The 15,884-nt window shown below is 35.2% G+C and overlaps 1 protein-coding gene across 1 annotated transcript in view; it reads left to right on the plus strand.

Moving 5' to 3' along the window:
• The window catches only part of LINGO2 (leucine rich repeat and Ig domain containing 2), a 547,511-nt gene that overhangs the window by 273,784 nt on the left and 257,843 nt on the right, over positions 1-15,884 (plus strand). The gene's annotated exons all lie outside the window — the stretch shown is intronic.

Here is a 15,884-nt window from a genome sequence, read left to right on the forward strand (position 1 = left end):
AGTCTCGTCAAAAATATGAAGTTAACAAGCTAGAGAAGAAGAAAAAAACTTCTGAGCTGCAGAATCTTAATTGTTATTTGTATTTGTAACAGATTAGAAAATAATACCTGAATTAACAGGCATTATTTTAACTGAGACTGTGTCTTTAATAATTAATGCAATGGATAGTAAAAGGCATTCCAAAGCCAGAACCCTTCTTTCCTGTAGTCAAGTCTGCTTGCATTACTTTTCCCTTGATGTCAGATTATAGAATAAAGTTAAAAAATAAAAGAGAACCTCAAGCCAGATTTTTAAATCCAGAGATAGGCAACAAATTTAAGTGTCCTGATTTCTGAAATGCTGAGCCTCTGGCAACTTTCATTTACTTTAAAGGGAGCTGCCAGGGGCTCAGAACCTGAAAATAAGGTCAGTTATCGAGGCATTTCACTAAAGATTGATGATCCAGAGAGAGGAGAGCCATAACCAGAGCAGACCATGATTGTGCCCCTTTGGGAGTAGAGAAGATTCTGAACAGAAAAACTGTTACTAAGCAGGAAGTGCTGTAATCCACAGGAGAAAGCAAGGTATCTCTATTTCATAAAATGTGAACATTAACTTTTGTTTTATTTATAAAAACAAAACCAAACAAAACCAAAAAACCACTGGAATGAAAGGAAGGGAATTTTAGGGAATAGCATGACTTGAAAAGTCAGACTTCAGACTACTGTATCATGGCTTTCCCTTCTGCTGGCTGGTCTGCCTCTGAAGGGTGATACAACCCCATTCTTTTTTTTTTACCACATTCAGGTAGAAATGCTGCAGTTAGGTTTGATCCTGGCAACAGCATGAATGTAGGAACAGAAGGTTCCATTAAAGGTAATTTTCCCTCTCTTAGCTGTATACTCAGGCTGAGTATAGGAGTACCATGATGTGTTTTGTCTGGGAAATTAAAAATGTTGAAAGGAGAGAAATAAAAAAAGAATTTCCAGCATTTCTGTCAAGTTACATTGCTTTGACTCTCCACTTCTTTTTGAGCTCCAGCATGTATTTTTTATCAGATTTCGCCTCTTAATTTTGAGTCTTCTGCATCTCCCCTACACGAAGCTATCCCATGGTACAAGCTGTGCTAGCACTCACATTAAAAACACTAATTTTCAAGGATTCTTTACTGAGCTGTGAAAATTTGCTCTAGGCAGACATGCGCCTCGGGGCTGAGATGCAGAAGGAGACTTGTGCAGTCTCGAAGGCCATTTTATGACATTGTTTCTTTGCCCCTAAAGTGGCAGTTCTAACCTGAAAATTCCAGAAGCTTCATTTTTGTGTTCTGCTCTGCTGAAACTCTGCAGAGTTGTGTCCAGTTACTCCAGGAATTCAAAAGGACTTTATGTCAATGAGCACCAACCATCTCAGAGAACCCAAACTGGACCTTTCTCTGCACAAGGCATGCTGGTGTGGTTATAATCACATGGCTAATAGGCTACCTCTTCAGCCACATGCTGCTGTGCAGCAGCCCAGATGTCCACAGCAGTCTGCTTGAAAGGCCCTGATTTGCATGAGTGGGCCTGCCAAGAAATCTATTTTTCCCTCAGAAACTGATCTATGAACTTGCTGGACTCTTCTTGACAGAACTATGTGTGCAGCCAGAGATAAGATTTGGGAATGTGTGAAAAGATAACAGTTTGGGAAGTGAAAATCTTCCAGACAAATGTAAAAAGCCAGACACTGCTAGAAAAAATAATATAATGAAAGTAAGTGATTGAGAAGTTTTTGATTTAATATCTCTTTGGTTTGTTTTGACAGTCTTCAGTCTAAGGCTGTGTTTTAATGCTCATGGACTGCGTACTCTCTAATGTACTGCAGTAATGAGCAAGAGCTTCTAGACAATCTCAAGGGTATTTTACAGGAGTTGCAGAGCAGAGGGCTGTGGGAGCCATTGCTTTATATAAACCAGACTTGCTCCAGGGTTAATCGTAGTAGGAATTTTGTGTTATGTGTGGGAAAGCAATGTAGGATTAGTACTGTGACATTCCTGCTTTTCCCAGTGAACAGTTTATAAAGCCAACTCAGAAATAGGATGACAAGGATCTTTTTTTCCTTTTGATAATTGTGAATTATCAAATTTGTAGCAATTTGAGAATTGATCACATAAACAGTTTGATAAATATGAATTATCAAAATTCTCTGTATTGGTCCGTACACATATAATGGCATGATGTATAGTGAGACCACATGTAATGTGGTAACTCACACTTCTACTACTATTCAGTCATCCTGACACTAGCATGACTCGATTTATGAAAGAAAGAAAGAAAGAAAGAAAGAAAGAAAGAAAGAAAGAGAAAGAGAAGGAGAGAAGGAGAGAAGGAGAGAAGGGAAAAGAAGAGAAGAGAAGAGAAGAGAAGAGAAGAGAAGAGAAGAGAAGAGAAGGGAGAAGGGAGAAGGGAGAAGGGAGAAGGGAGAAGGGAGAAGGGAGAAGGGAGAAGGGAGAAGGGAGAAGGGAGAAGGGAGAAGGGAGAAGGGAGAAGGGAGAAGGGAGAAGGGAGAAGGGAGAAGGGAAAAGGGAAAAGGGAAAGAAAAGGGAAAGAAAAGGAAAAAAAAGAAAAGAAAGAAAAAAGAAAAGAAAAGAAAAGAAAAGAAAAGAAGAAAAGAAAAGAAAAGAAAGAAAAGAAAAGAAAAGAAAAGAAAAGAAAAGAAAAGAAAAGAAAAGAAAAGAAAAGAAAAGAAAAGAAAAGAAAAGAAAAGAAAAGAAAAGAAAAGAAAAGAAAAGAAAAGAAAAGAAAAGAAAAGAAAAGAAAAGAAAAGAAAAGAAAAGAAAAGAAAAAAAAAGAAAAGAAAAGAGAAAAGAAAAGAAAAGAAGAGAAAAGAAGAGAAAAGAAAAGAGAAAAGAAAAGAAAAGAGAAAAGAAAAGAAAAAAGAAAAGAAAAGAAAAGAAAAGAAAAGAAAAGAAAAGAAAAGAAAAGAAAAGAGAAAAGAGAAGAAAAGAAAAAAGAAAAGAGAAGAAAAGAGAAGAGAAGAGAAGAAAAGAAAAGAAAAGAGAAGAAAAGAAAAGAAAAGAAAAGAAAAGAAAAGAAAAGAAAAGAAAAGAAAAGAAAAGAAAAGAAAAGAAAAGAAAAGAAAAGAAAAGAAAAGAAAAGAAAAGAAAAGAAAAGAAAAGAAAAGAAAAGAAAAGAAAAGAAAAGAAAAGAAAAGAAAAGAAAAGAGGGCAGGGCAGGGCAGGGCAGGGCAGTGCAGGGCAGAGAGAAGAGAAGAGAAGAGAAGAGAAGAGAAGAGAAGAGAAGAGAAGAGAAGAGAAGAGAAGAGAAGAGAAGAGAAGAGAAGAGAAGAGAAGAGAAAAGAGAAGAGAAGAGAAGAGAAGAGAAGAGAAGAGAAGAGAAGAGAAGAGAAGAGAAGAGAAGAGAAGAGGGAGGAAAGAGGAAAGAATCCAGTGATGGTTCCTGTAGAAGGGACCTGGTGGAACAAGATACTTGTTTGAAGTCAAGTGAGCCAACACAGAAGTTAAGGCAGTGGTTATGACTCTTCCCTTTTTTTTTTTGAGAGCTGGGTAAAATACCTGGGTTATGACTTCAGGGAGGGAAGAACAAGAAAGAGTAGGAGAATCTTTGTGTTTAATTTATGTAGTGTCCAAACACAATGACAGAAGATACTGAGAGTATACACAAACAATAGAAAATTGGGAACTAAAGAAGCTAGTAAAATATGCTGATCTCCTTCTAGGACAGACAGTGGCCTCTGAACATTCCCCAGGTGCTAAATAAGGCAGCATTATCATTGTTAGTGTTGGTCAACACATCATCCTTGTTGCCTGTAGGGAGAGCAGGCTTCTACCTCGCAAAGTAAATACATGCATCACATGCAGCTAAGTCTTTTTTTATACTCTGTCAGATCACTTGTGACATGCACAGCACTAATGCAGAATAGGAGCATTCATAGAAAGCATAGAAAATAGTGTTGTAAAGCATAGCTGCAGGCACGTGGTTCAACCTTTCTCAAAGCAGGGCTAACTTCCCAGTCAGGCCATACTACTAACAGCCTTTCTTCATTAGTTTTGGAAATTTCAAAGGGTGATAATACCGCAGCCTTTCTGCACAAGCTATTGTAATTCTGAACCACTCTCATTGTGAACCACTCTTGTTTTTCATTATGTCCATTTAGCATTCCTTTGCTTCTTTCCAAAAGCAAGGACTACCTCAGAAACAGATTCCACATCCCAATCAATCTCTCTGATCTTCTCCTTGGATATAACAGGAATATACTTTTCTGACATACTATTTTTGTAGTCCACAAATTTTTGTAGCTTTCCAAATCCAGTCTAAACACAAACTTTCTATGTAATATAAATTCTAACAATCATTTTATAAGCTGGCCGTGTTATCTTTAATGTTGAAACCTCAATGATAACCTCTGGAATCTGATTTTTTGTTTTGTTTTGGGTTTTTTTGTTTGTTTGGTTGGTTGGTTTTTAAACCACTGGTCCTTGAAAATAAGATATGGAAACATGTAAAACTACAGCCATAGTTAAACAGTCTTTGGTGGTTTTTATTCAAATTACAGTACTTTGATGGCAATTTTGTACAGCTGCTGTTGTTTGGAAGGCATGCAAGAAGTTCTGTTACACTTATAGACAATCAACTACTAAAGCATAGCTATAAACAATTTGTTATTTTCAAGATTGCTTCAACAAATATTGGTTTCTAAGCCTGCAGCCAAAAAATGTAGCTATATGAGTGTTTATGTTAACAATAGCACTTCAATTTTTACTGACCTTGTACTCTTTGGGAAAAATTATCTTTCAGTGAAAGTTTAAGAGAGATAAAGATATCCACAAAACATTTTACAGTGTAAAAACCTTCTTGTTGGGATAATTTGAAATATGTGGTTAGCAATCTCTCTAAAGGCACATTTGAGTTAATTGTGACCATGTGAATTAAAGCACACAGAAAATAGATACCTATTACGTACAAATTCAGCAAAATAAATATGTGTTAAATGCTGCCATCTTATGGTAGCACAAGTGATGTGAGTTAACGGTATACTGTATAGGAAAAATTATCAGAGAAATAGGCAATATCTCTCCTATCAATAAGCCTGTTTAAGGACAAATAAATTTAATTACTAATAAGAGTTTAACTGGGAAAATTTAGTTATAATTTTCTAAAATTTCACTGAAAAATATTATAATTTGTCTTGAAAACATTGTGCTAAATCTCTTCATCCTAAGAATAAGAATGGTAGTTAATTGGTAATGTCTGAAGGGACATTAGAATATTAGAGATCTAAATATTCCTGGTAGATTTGGATAAAAAGCTAGTGAAGTAGTATCTTTGGTATTACATTTCGAACATGTCAACATTCTGTCCATTTTTCTGGGCAGAAGCATAATCATATTTATTATAGCCAACTAATACCAGAATACATCTATTTTCACAAATGTTTCCAAAGGGCACTTCATAAGCAGTGAAAGAATATGTTTCTTTCGCAAAACACATATTTAAAGTCTGTATATGATTCCGTAGGATAACATGACTGTCGGACCTACATATATTCCTGAAATGCTTACAAGAAAAATCCATACAAGACTGTTAAATCTGAAGAGACTACCTTGGCTTAGGATGTCCATGAACAATGCATTACTAGAAACAGGGAGAGAATATAAGACTACTGTAATCACACAGATATATTTGCCTGATCCTTATACTCTTCCCTAAGCACTTGCCTTTGGCCCAAGTCAGATGTATCTTTGCTCTGATCACGTTCAGCCATTGTCGTGTTCACTGGCAGAAAAGCAGGTAATGATTATCTCCATTCTTAATACAAATGAATATTGCAAATCCGATCCAAGACTAATGTGACAAAAAAACAATGGATGTACACCTTTTTGCTATACATAATCAAACCTTGGTATTTACTGGAAAGCAATCTCAAGTATTTAGCAACAGCTTCAGGTTTATTTACAGCACAAGGACAAACCAATAGAATCTCTTTTGATGCAAAAATGTTCCTCTACTAAGTTATTTTCTGCTTGTTTATTTTTGTACTTTCAGCTACATAAAATACAAAGCACAAGTGCTCAGTTGATGATGATGTCAGACTGAAAACATAAAAGTTTATGTTTAAATGAATCTGAATCTGTGTTCTAGACCCCAGCTGGAAATGGATTTCAAATTGACAAGCATAACAGCTGAACGTATGTGAACTGCTTTGAAATGGCCAACTTCAGATGGTCTCAACAACCTCTAAACTCTTAAAGATAATAGGCTAGATAAAAACAGAGGTTCCAAATTGTGCAGAGCTTTATACTGTAAGTTGTCATATAGCAATTTTAAAATCAATTCAGTGTTGAACAGGAAGCCAATGTAATTCTCTCAGAACTCAAGTTCCATACTGAGACCTCCTTCAGCATGCTAAATCACAGCATCTGTATTTTGTATGCTTAGGAAGAAATTGCATTTAGGGGAAATATTCAAAAAGTCATGCAGCAATCCATTTCTATATGCTAAGATACTAAGACAACATATGGTTGCATATGCAGTAATGGCATTTTGTGAGCCGTAGCTCAGTAAGCTAAATCTGGTCTTGAAGTTCCAAGGTTATATTCTTGATTCTGTTACTTACATATGGTGTCACTTTAAAGTAGTATTTCCTGTTTGGAAAGTCCAACTCATTATCATTGGTTTCTTTGTACATTTTTGTTTCAGGAGGAAAAAGAGAGAGCAGTAAAAGAATAAAAACCTACCAATATTTGCTAAACACAGTCCATGCAGTGGGTTACTACTAGCATCCTTATTTCTGCTTAATAGTGTACTATTCTCTTAAAAAGCCATCCCAATGTTTGATGAACTTCCTTATGTCTTAGATGCTAGCTGAAGGAAAGGTTTGGGGAACTAGGTATATACAATTCCTTTCAAAAGAATTGTTTCACTCTATGTAAAGTAGTATTTTCTGTTTGAAGAGTCCAACTCTTATTTTCATTGGTTTCTTTGTATATTTTTGCCTTCCAACTGTAAGAGAGAACTTATTATCCACAATAAAAAACTTGCATTTTCTTAAAATTAAATACAAAGCTCAAAAAAACTATTTATAGATCCTGTTAGAGCTGCTGCCTCTTGTGGTTTAATAAAAGCTTTAAATTTTAAGCTTATACCTTAGATCCAAATTTTAAAGCAGGTGAAGCAGACTTAGCAAAATATTGGCTAACGCCAGCCTGCTGACCAAAAAAAAAAAAAAAGGACAAACTAAGAAAAATATGTAAAATTGCATTATGAAATGTGTTACTTGACTGAGACAATTTCTGTAATTTACCACCATTTTGGTGCAATTCATTGTAGCTGTATTTTGACATTTTTCTTTGGCTCCATTCGGAATGTTCAACTAACTGAAGGTGGAATATGCTGTTCCACTCACAGTCACCTCAGCCTTGGTTAACTGAGACTTTGTAATAAGGACACATCATACTGGTGAAATCACAAAAACCAACCAACTTCACTGCACTACTGAATAAGCATTTGATCTTCTTTTCTTCCATTTCCCTCTTGCTGTTTAGACTAAACCTGCTATAATAGGTTTCCGACCAACTTGTAAAGCCACCTTCAATTACTTTTTGGAGCAAAAGCACTACTTGAAACTTTTTGTTGTTCAGAAAAATGGATACTACTTTTTGATCAAATTTCTTTGTGCTTGAATCTTAATGTATTTTTTCCAGTCTTCTTAAGCACTAGTGAATAACACTAGAAAAGATGAAGAATCTGTCCTTCTAAAGTACTTTAAGAACTTTCAGTGTGATGTTGGACTCTTATATATTTCTTTTTTTTTCAAGTTGTTATTAACAAGTTGAGAACTTATGTATCACACTTCAGAATGACTACAGCAATTCTGTTGTGTTTCAGAAGACATATGCTTGTTTTTAGATGACATTTAGTGCAGCAAAGACACATTATTCATTTTTTTTTTAGTCTTAGACTAAACAGTTCAAGTAACAGTCAAAAGTAACAAACATGCATAGACATTTAAAGTCAGTATTAGTTCCTTTTTTAATTAGTTAATATCAGTGAATTGCTTAGACTCCTCCCTTCAGTTTTGCTCATTCTTCACTGAAAATCTGATCATTGATAGTTTTGTTTAAATCACCTTTGAGGAGTAGGTGAAGGTGAAGCATTTATCTCTTTAAACTACCCATGTTATACTAGACTATAAATAATCAGTTTGGCAGAAAGAAACATTGAAATATTCTAATCATATTGAAGCTTTTGTGGCAGTTGTGGAGGAGGAGGGGGGAAGGAGGATATTTTTGCATGAGCACCTGTTTATTTTAGCCATTTCCTGACATGCTAGCTTTTAAATGAAGCTAGAGTTGAACTGAAGGAATTAAAATTATCATACTGTCTTTGTTTGAAATTACAGTGGTATATAAACTGTATCACTTGAGGATGGTAAAGTATTTGATAGAAGCACTTAAAAGCAGAGGATAAAAATATTATTTAAGTTAAAATTTTATTTGCTATAGTATGGTACTTTAATGATACTAGAAGAAAATGCTAATCGCAGAATTGAAATGACAGTGTACAGTCTAATGTAAGACTGTAGATCATTTAACACAGACAAAGGGAACAAGCTCTTCCTTTTTTCAAGGAGCTAATATAGCTGAATAATTTCTCAGTAATAGAGATGATTAGACCCAACAATATGATAAAAGAATGTATTTAGATGGCACATATAAGCAAAGGTAGACAGAGTATGTTTTTCTATGATGCCTATGACAATCAGACACTCCAAACTAAATACCTGATGACAGCTTCAGCTGTGCGGACAAACCTCAGCTACCTGCTTATGAGTTACCAGTATGATCCCAAGTAGCTCAAAGATTTGACGTGCTGGAACTCCAGTAGCAGTACTGACAGTATTGTAATACCACTGTCCTCCTTGACCACAGAGACACATCTATCCTCCTAACCCAGAAGATACAAAAATGTAGGTTGTTGAGTTCTTCGGTTGTTTGGTGTTTGGTTGTTGGGGTTTTTTTCATGAATGACCAGGAGATGTACCCTTTAACAATGGCAGTCAGTAGCTCAGTGAGTAGGGCACTCCTGTTTTGGAAAAGATATTCAATTCCCAGCTGTACAGATGAGGAATGCAAGCTTGAAACTCAATTTCCTGTTTCCTGGGGGAGTGCAGCACAGTCAACATATATAGGGTATCACCTGAGAAAGAACAAAGGGTGTCAGGAGGGAGACAGACCTCAAAAAAGTTCAGTAGAAGAAAATGTATGATGAACTGGAGGTATGAATAAGCCAGAATCCTGTAGTATCTAGTGTAAGAAAGCACACACCACAGATGAGCAATTGAGCAGTACCACAATCTGGGTCAGCAGAAAATGAAAATAATGCATTTACACAGTTATATGTATTTCTTGTTGGTTCTTAGGTTATGTAAGTTGAATTTTGTAGCCAGCAGGTAGTAGAAGAATCTGAGGAGTGTTGGTATTAGCTCCTTTTTAAAACGCACCTCAAAGGGTGAAGCCAGTGTTAAGCATGAGAGGATTTCTAGTAACTCAGCTTTTGTGTGGCACCTCACCACATTATTTTTTTTCCTGAATAGTGTTATTGGTTGTGGTGATTGGTGATGATGTAAATCAGCAATTTCTTGAAGAAAAGGATTACAGTACTTCTATAAGTTAGCCTGTCCACACAATACAAAGTCTTAATGTCTTTTTTGAAAAGAAGTAACCTGTCCTTGTTGATGTTTCCTGCAGGTGTGGGTCCTGCTGTCCCATTGCTGATCTGAAGGTCTATCAATGCACAGATCTCAGTGAAGTAACCCACTTGAAATAGAGTGTTGGTGATTTCCCCCTGGAATGTCTTTCACCTCATGGACCAATTTATTTTGCTTACATTACAGTCCTTTAATCAGTCTTGACATTTAGAGTAGGATTATTTTGGGAAAAAAAAGCCAAACAAAAGTCGCTTTGTTCTATTCCCATTACAGTCAATGCAAAATCTCACATCCTTTTCTTTATGAACAGAGTTAAACTAACGATGACTGCTTTAAACTTCTTACCTGTATTTTCTGTTTACTATTAAAATCCATGCAGTTCATTAAAGCCTATGGGTTCCATCAAATTTCAGGCTCTGCTAAGTGTGTGTTATCAAGGACTGCAAAATGTGTTTAAAGAGATAGAGTTTAAATAATAGACAAAAACCCTAGGATGCTAAGGATTCTGAAACATACACAGAGATGATAAGGTTAACTACATGCCCTACTATGATTTTTTTTCATGCTGTCTGATGTCTGATGTTACCTCAAGACATAGTTTCCACCAGAGATAATGACTTACAGCAAAAAGTTATGCTATATTAATGGAGTTGCAGAGACTGATGATCATTCTGTCACTGAGTGAATATCTGTCATCCCTGTCTCTCTCACCCCTCTTGGTAAAACAACACCGTGTAACATCAGAATTCTGATCCAAGGACAAGAATATTTTTAATTCATTTTGTTCTTGTTCTTTACACCTGGGTATGATAGTAGAAATGAATGGCAGTAAGATACTTGAGGAACCTCTCTGACAAATAAGCCTTGAAATACCACATGGAATTCGTATACATCTTAGCTTCTCTGCTGACCTGGATGAATAGGTGTAAAAATAACCTGGTTAAGCAAGTTTCACTCTTAGCTGTTTACTGGATATTAAATCTTTTCATGCCTACATTCGTAACAGATTATACTTCTTCTGCTCTTAAAAATAACTTCCAGGAGATCAAAGGGATTACATAAAGGCACATTAGGAATTCTTGTGATGGCCAGTAAAATAATTATTTTGTCATTCCCCCATCCCTACATTTCAGGCTGCAATTATGCATTTGTGCATTAGTCAACATGAAAACTTAAGAGTTAAAAACTTAAAGAGAATTGAAAAAAGAATACAAGACATTCAACTGACAATTGGTAAAAAATGGGCTCTGTCCTTCCAGCTTTGTTTGCACAGACAGACATTAAAAGTCTGCTCTGGGATTTGCACATATTTTATACTCACAGAGCAGTCTGTGGTAGGGAGCTATCTGCATAATGGCAGGAGTGAAATGTTGGGACAACAACAGAGATCCTGTTTCACCACTGAGTGCAAAGACAGTACAAAAGAGTGGGATGGAGCCAACTGAATACCCCAGAGCTGTAGACAGGAACTCAAATGCCATGCAAATGATAGCATTATAACTGACATCTTTTCCAATTTCTTTGAAATTCGCTGATAAACATCAAGGCTAGAAAGTGTTATTTAGTTAAAAATACTCAGACAGATTTTATTGGCACAATTGTTAGGGACTTGAGAATAAAAAAAAAAATTCATTTTTCACTATGATCATCACTAGCACCTTAATATTTTTTAAAACTGCCTGATACCATTTTCTCCTATGTCTTTTACCTCCTGTCCTGATCTTGCAATGGTCATAAATCACAAAACCCTCCTCTTTCATTTCATGAAAATCTTATTAATGAGAATTAATGAGAAAGGATTCTGTGAATAGTGGAAGCTGAATATTCTATTTAAATTTCTACCTTGCTTGCAAGGTCCTCTTTTTCTTTTCCTTCCAACCATTTCCCTTGCCACTAATAACAGTTACTGAGAATTTTATGATTGAAGCAGATTAGTTATAGTAGCTGTAAATTCTTTGCAAATGCATAAGAAGGAACATCTTAGATTTAAAGTTGATGGTTATTATTTTTTGTTGTACCTATGCTACTTTCATCCGTTGATACCCTGGCAGAGTGACTAAACTACTAAATATTATCTGGCATTACAAAAGGATTTCTAGGGTCCTTTGGTTGTACCACCAGCATACAAGTATCAGGCACTGCTGATACATTCTCTCTCTCTCTTCCTTTCTCCCTCTTTCTTCCTGTAATAGTCATGCTCTGTCATAGGAAGTATACTCTTGTCCACAGCATTTCTTTCAGATCCATAATTTAGGAATGGACAAGTAGCAATATGTAAAAGACTGGGAAGGAGGGGGATTTTGTGTATCTAGCAGATTTTTAATGGAAACTGTATCAGATTCATTGGTTTATCTAGTATTTTATAAGACACTGTCCTTCTTCTATTTCCACATTAGATTACAGTAGCCATTGGATGCAATTCCCAAATCTTTCTTCAGCTCACACACTCAGTCTTTAGTTACATGCCTTCTTTCAACCTAAGCATACAACTTCTCCAGCAATTTATACGAAAGAGAAAAATGTGTTTTATAGCATCCATTTCTCTCTGTTGAGGCCCTGACAGTCAAGGATTCTGAAGTTAGATGTAAACTAAAGTTCTGTTATGCTGTAGAAAAAGCTGCAATTCTGAGATATTGTATTTAGAAACTAGCTCTGTTCTTTTTAAACCTGCGAGCCATAGCATTCTATTAATGGTAAGGACGATGAGTTATTCCATTGGTGGCAAATAAAAGATTTCCATTTATTGAAATGGCAAGGTTTTTAACAAAATAGCATTGAAATGTTATTTTTTTACCTCTCAAAATTTTGTGAATCTTTAAGCTTTAAATTAAAATATTCATGGCAACAGCTCCACCTACGACTTATCATTTATTACAACCAGATTTTTGGTGTAACTGGATTCAGTAAGAGCAGAATCAAAAAGTGCTTCAGATTTTGGTATCTAGTGTGCCAAAGTGGAAAAGCCTAATTCACCTCCCTGCTATATGTAATTGTAAAACATGGAAAATTCTAAAAGTTAATGCATTTACCTTTAGGTAGGAAGTAATATGAGAAAGTAAGCCTGAAAAGTAGGTAATTTCACCAAGATTTGTATCTCTGTACTGGGAGATAGAGGACAAAAACTTCAGCTATAAAGTTTGATCAACAGAATTGTATCAGTCCCAGAACTGTATATATCCAAAGTTCTTATAATCCACTGGTTATGGTGTTCATTGTTCCCCTATGCACATGCTTGGAGGTGTTTATCTGTTACAGGTGACTCTTTATTCACTTCTCTGTGTGGTGAACTTGGTGCAACCACTGCATTCTGTAAGCCTGACTTACCATGCTGTGAAGTAGCAGCTTTTCTTTGTTGATTTAACACTCATAAAAAGGTTAAACACAAGTAAAACACAATTTCATTTAATTATTTGCAATACTAATTTCCTACACAAGCTTAGAAAGTCACTAGGCTATAATACTATACATATTAGCAAATGTATTAGTAGTATGGTCTGGCTTTTGTGCAGTAGTGAAACCTATTGTAAACAAGAGGTCAAACCTTATCTTTTTGTTTGACTACTGGGGCGTATACATTCAGTGACTGTTTTCCTTGGGGACTGAAAAAAAATAGTGATACTGCTAGGCAAGTTACAGGTGTGAAGCCAGTAAGTTAAAAATATTAATGTAGAGGTTTATTGGATCAGACTTGTTTGCCATTATCCAGATTTCTAAATATATAGGGAAACTGTGCAGGGAGAAGGCTGTGGAAGTCTAAACTGTATCTTATTTCTCTTGAATTTTAGAAAAAGCTTTACTGTTTCAGTTAGGCTATTATTATTAGCTAGAAGTTTTACAAAGAAGTGCTAATCTTTACCCTTGCAGTAGATTTTAAGCATGATAAAATTGCTCCACTGTATGTTTTTGAAAGAACATGATGAAATGCTTTTTTCCAGCATACCTTTTTCTTATTTTTTTTTTCATATATTGGCTCTTCCTGTTCTGTTTCTAGGTACAGCTTAATAGTTTGTTTCATTATTTATATTAAGACATATGTCTGATTGAGGTAATAAGGATTTGAAACATGGTAGTATCACTGTCACACAAAATCATATTTAAAAACTCTGAAAATATATGTTAAAATACTGTGGGAAAGCACTGAAAACTATGTATTTTTTAGTCTCACTTTTTATTCAGGAGTAGTTGCACAGACTGCACAAAGTTAGACTGATTTATTTGGGTATTTAATGTGATGTTTAAGTTATTGACATTTTATGTGATTTTATAATGTGTTTATGAATCTTTGGACTGATTGTTTGGGTCATTTTGATGACTAACCAAATTAGTAGGCCAACGTTATTTTTAATGAATCCAGACTAATGGAGTAGGTGTTACCTTTCATATTAATGAACAATAAACACATGCCATTTGAATATAAATTCACACTATAGGCAAATCTGTTTTGTCATTACTAATGCAGGTCTGTGAAGCCCAACAGTACAGCAAATACTAACATTTTGGCTTTAAGTGTTCAAAAACATAAAATAAATGAGGCATGGATATTGATTGTCTTCGGCCTACATTATCTGCACAGGAACTATTAAGAAGGCTTTTCTATCTTCCTTTCATGCCTCATTTTCTCATACTATCTAATGAAGAGCTTCACTTAAACTATAATGTGCTACTGTCTTGAAAGGACAGTTTTATGGCACTAAAAATCTATACTTATGCATTATGGGCTTTTTACTGCTGTTTTTATTGCTGTGTTGCATTGTATAGAATAATAAAATTTTGTAGTGCAGGAGTTACTTGTTTAATTAATTTTTACTTCTAATTTATATTTTGTCCACTTTAAAAGCAACCTAGAATCCTGACTTCAAAATAGCACATTGTCAGCAATAGCTCTGGATTTCAACTTGTCACACCTAAGACTGTTTATCAGTAAATTAGAACTGTGGAACAGTCCACATTTTCTGCCTGTGTAGGTGTTTCTAAACTTTCAGTATGCGGCTTTTTGAACTACAAATTAAAATGTTCCTCCTGCACTACTGATACCTGATTTTTGTAAATTATTCTTGTAAATGAAAACTGATTTAGTAGTGAAAGTCTTGTGGTAAGGAAAATAAAAGAACTTAATAAAAAAATCTGAAAATTAGTTTATGTTATTTAGCAACTATATACATACACTAAAATATTTGGTCAAAACTAACATCATGCAACATTCTGACTGTAGGAAGTGATAGTGCTTAACCTTTGCAGACTATTTTTGAGGTAATCTACAGGCTGTAAAGCCTTACTTAAGGCTCTATAATTCATCGTGCTCACTAAGGACTTATGTAAAATGCCCTTTAGTGCTGGATTCTGAATTTTCTTACCGGTCATTTGTAGGTTTTTGCTAGAATTTGCAGAATATAATCTGAAGAACTCAAGGTTTTGATGCAACATAGGATCTTCATCTAGAAGAAAATTCTATCTTATCAAAAATGAGAGATGAGAGGTATTTGAAATCACAAATGGTATCTCTTTCCTCTTTTTTTTTTCCTCTTCAGAGCACACATTTTGTGTTCTCATGTAATGTATCAGTAGCTCTTCTATGCAAGCTGAAAAAACAAAATCTGGACTATTTCGTTAGAAAGAAGAATCTCTAGGCAGCTCAGCAAATCTTGAATTCTGAACCTGAGCCTTGGGATTTTCTGGCACTTACCTCTTGTGGGCATTATAGAATCCCTGTCTGTGAACCTTCCTGAGAGGATGAGGAATAAATCTTCGATACTTCTGAGCCTTACCTGGAGCAGTGTGATTTGACTTGGATAAAGCTAGTTTTTAAGCATGCAGATTTTAGGCTGCTGAACTCAGAGCATAAATCAGGGTCTCAGAAATTCAAGTGAGTTAGTTATCCAGGTCCCTGAACCGAAAAAGTCTCAAGTCCCCTCAAGGTAAAAAAAAAAAAAAAAAAAAAAGAGAGAGAGAGAGAATGAGTTGCTAATTCAGTAATACCAACAAAATTTTGTTGTGCATAAACTTTCTAAGTTAAAGCAATGAGGAGTTGGCACACATTTTGTTTTCCCAGATTTTATTGCTAATAATTTCATGTTTTACTTGCAAGGCCATGAACTTTTTGAGTAGTGGTTACTTTCATATTGTAGATCCCAAATGCTGAATTTTGCTAGGTCTAGCTAATGTATGTGCATATGCCACATGTTTGAAGAAAAAAACCTCAG

Source organism: Grus americana, chromosome Z, assembly GCF_028858705.1.
Source record: "Grus americana isolate bGruAme1 chromosome Z, bGruAme1.mat, whole genome shotgun sequence".
Taxonomy (NCBI): Eukaryota; Metazoa; Chordata; class Aves; order Gruiformes; family Gruidae; genus Grus; species Grus americana.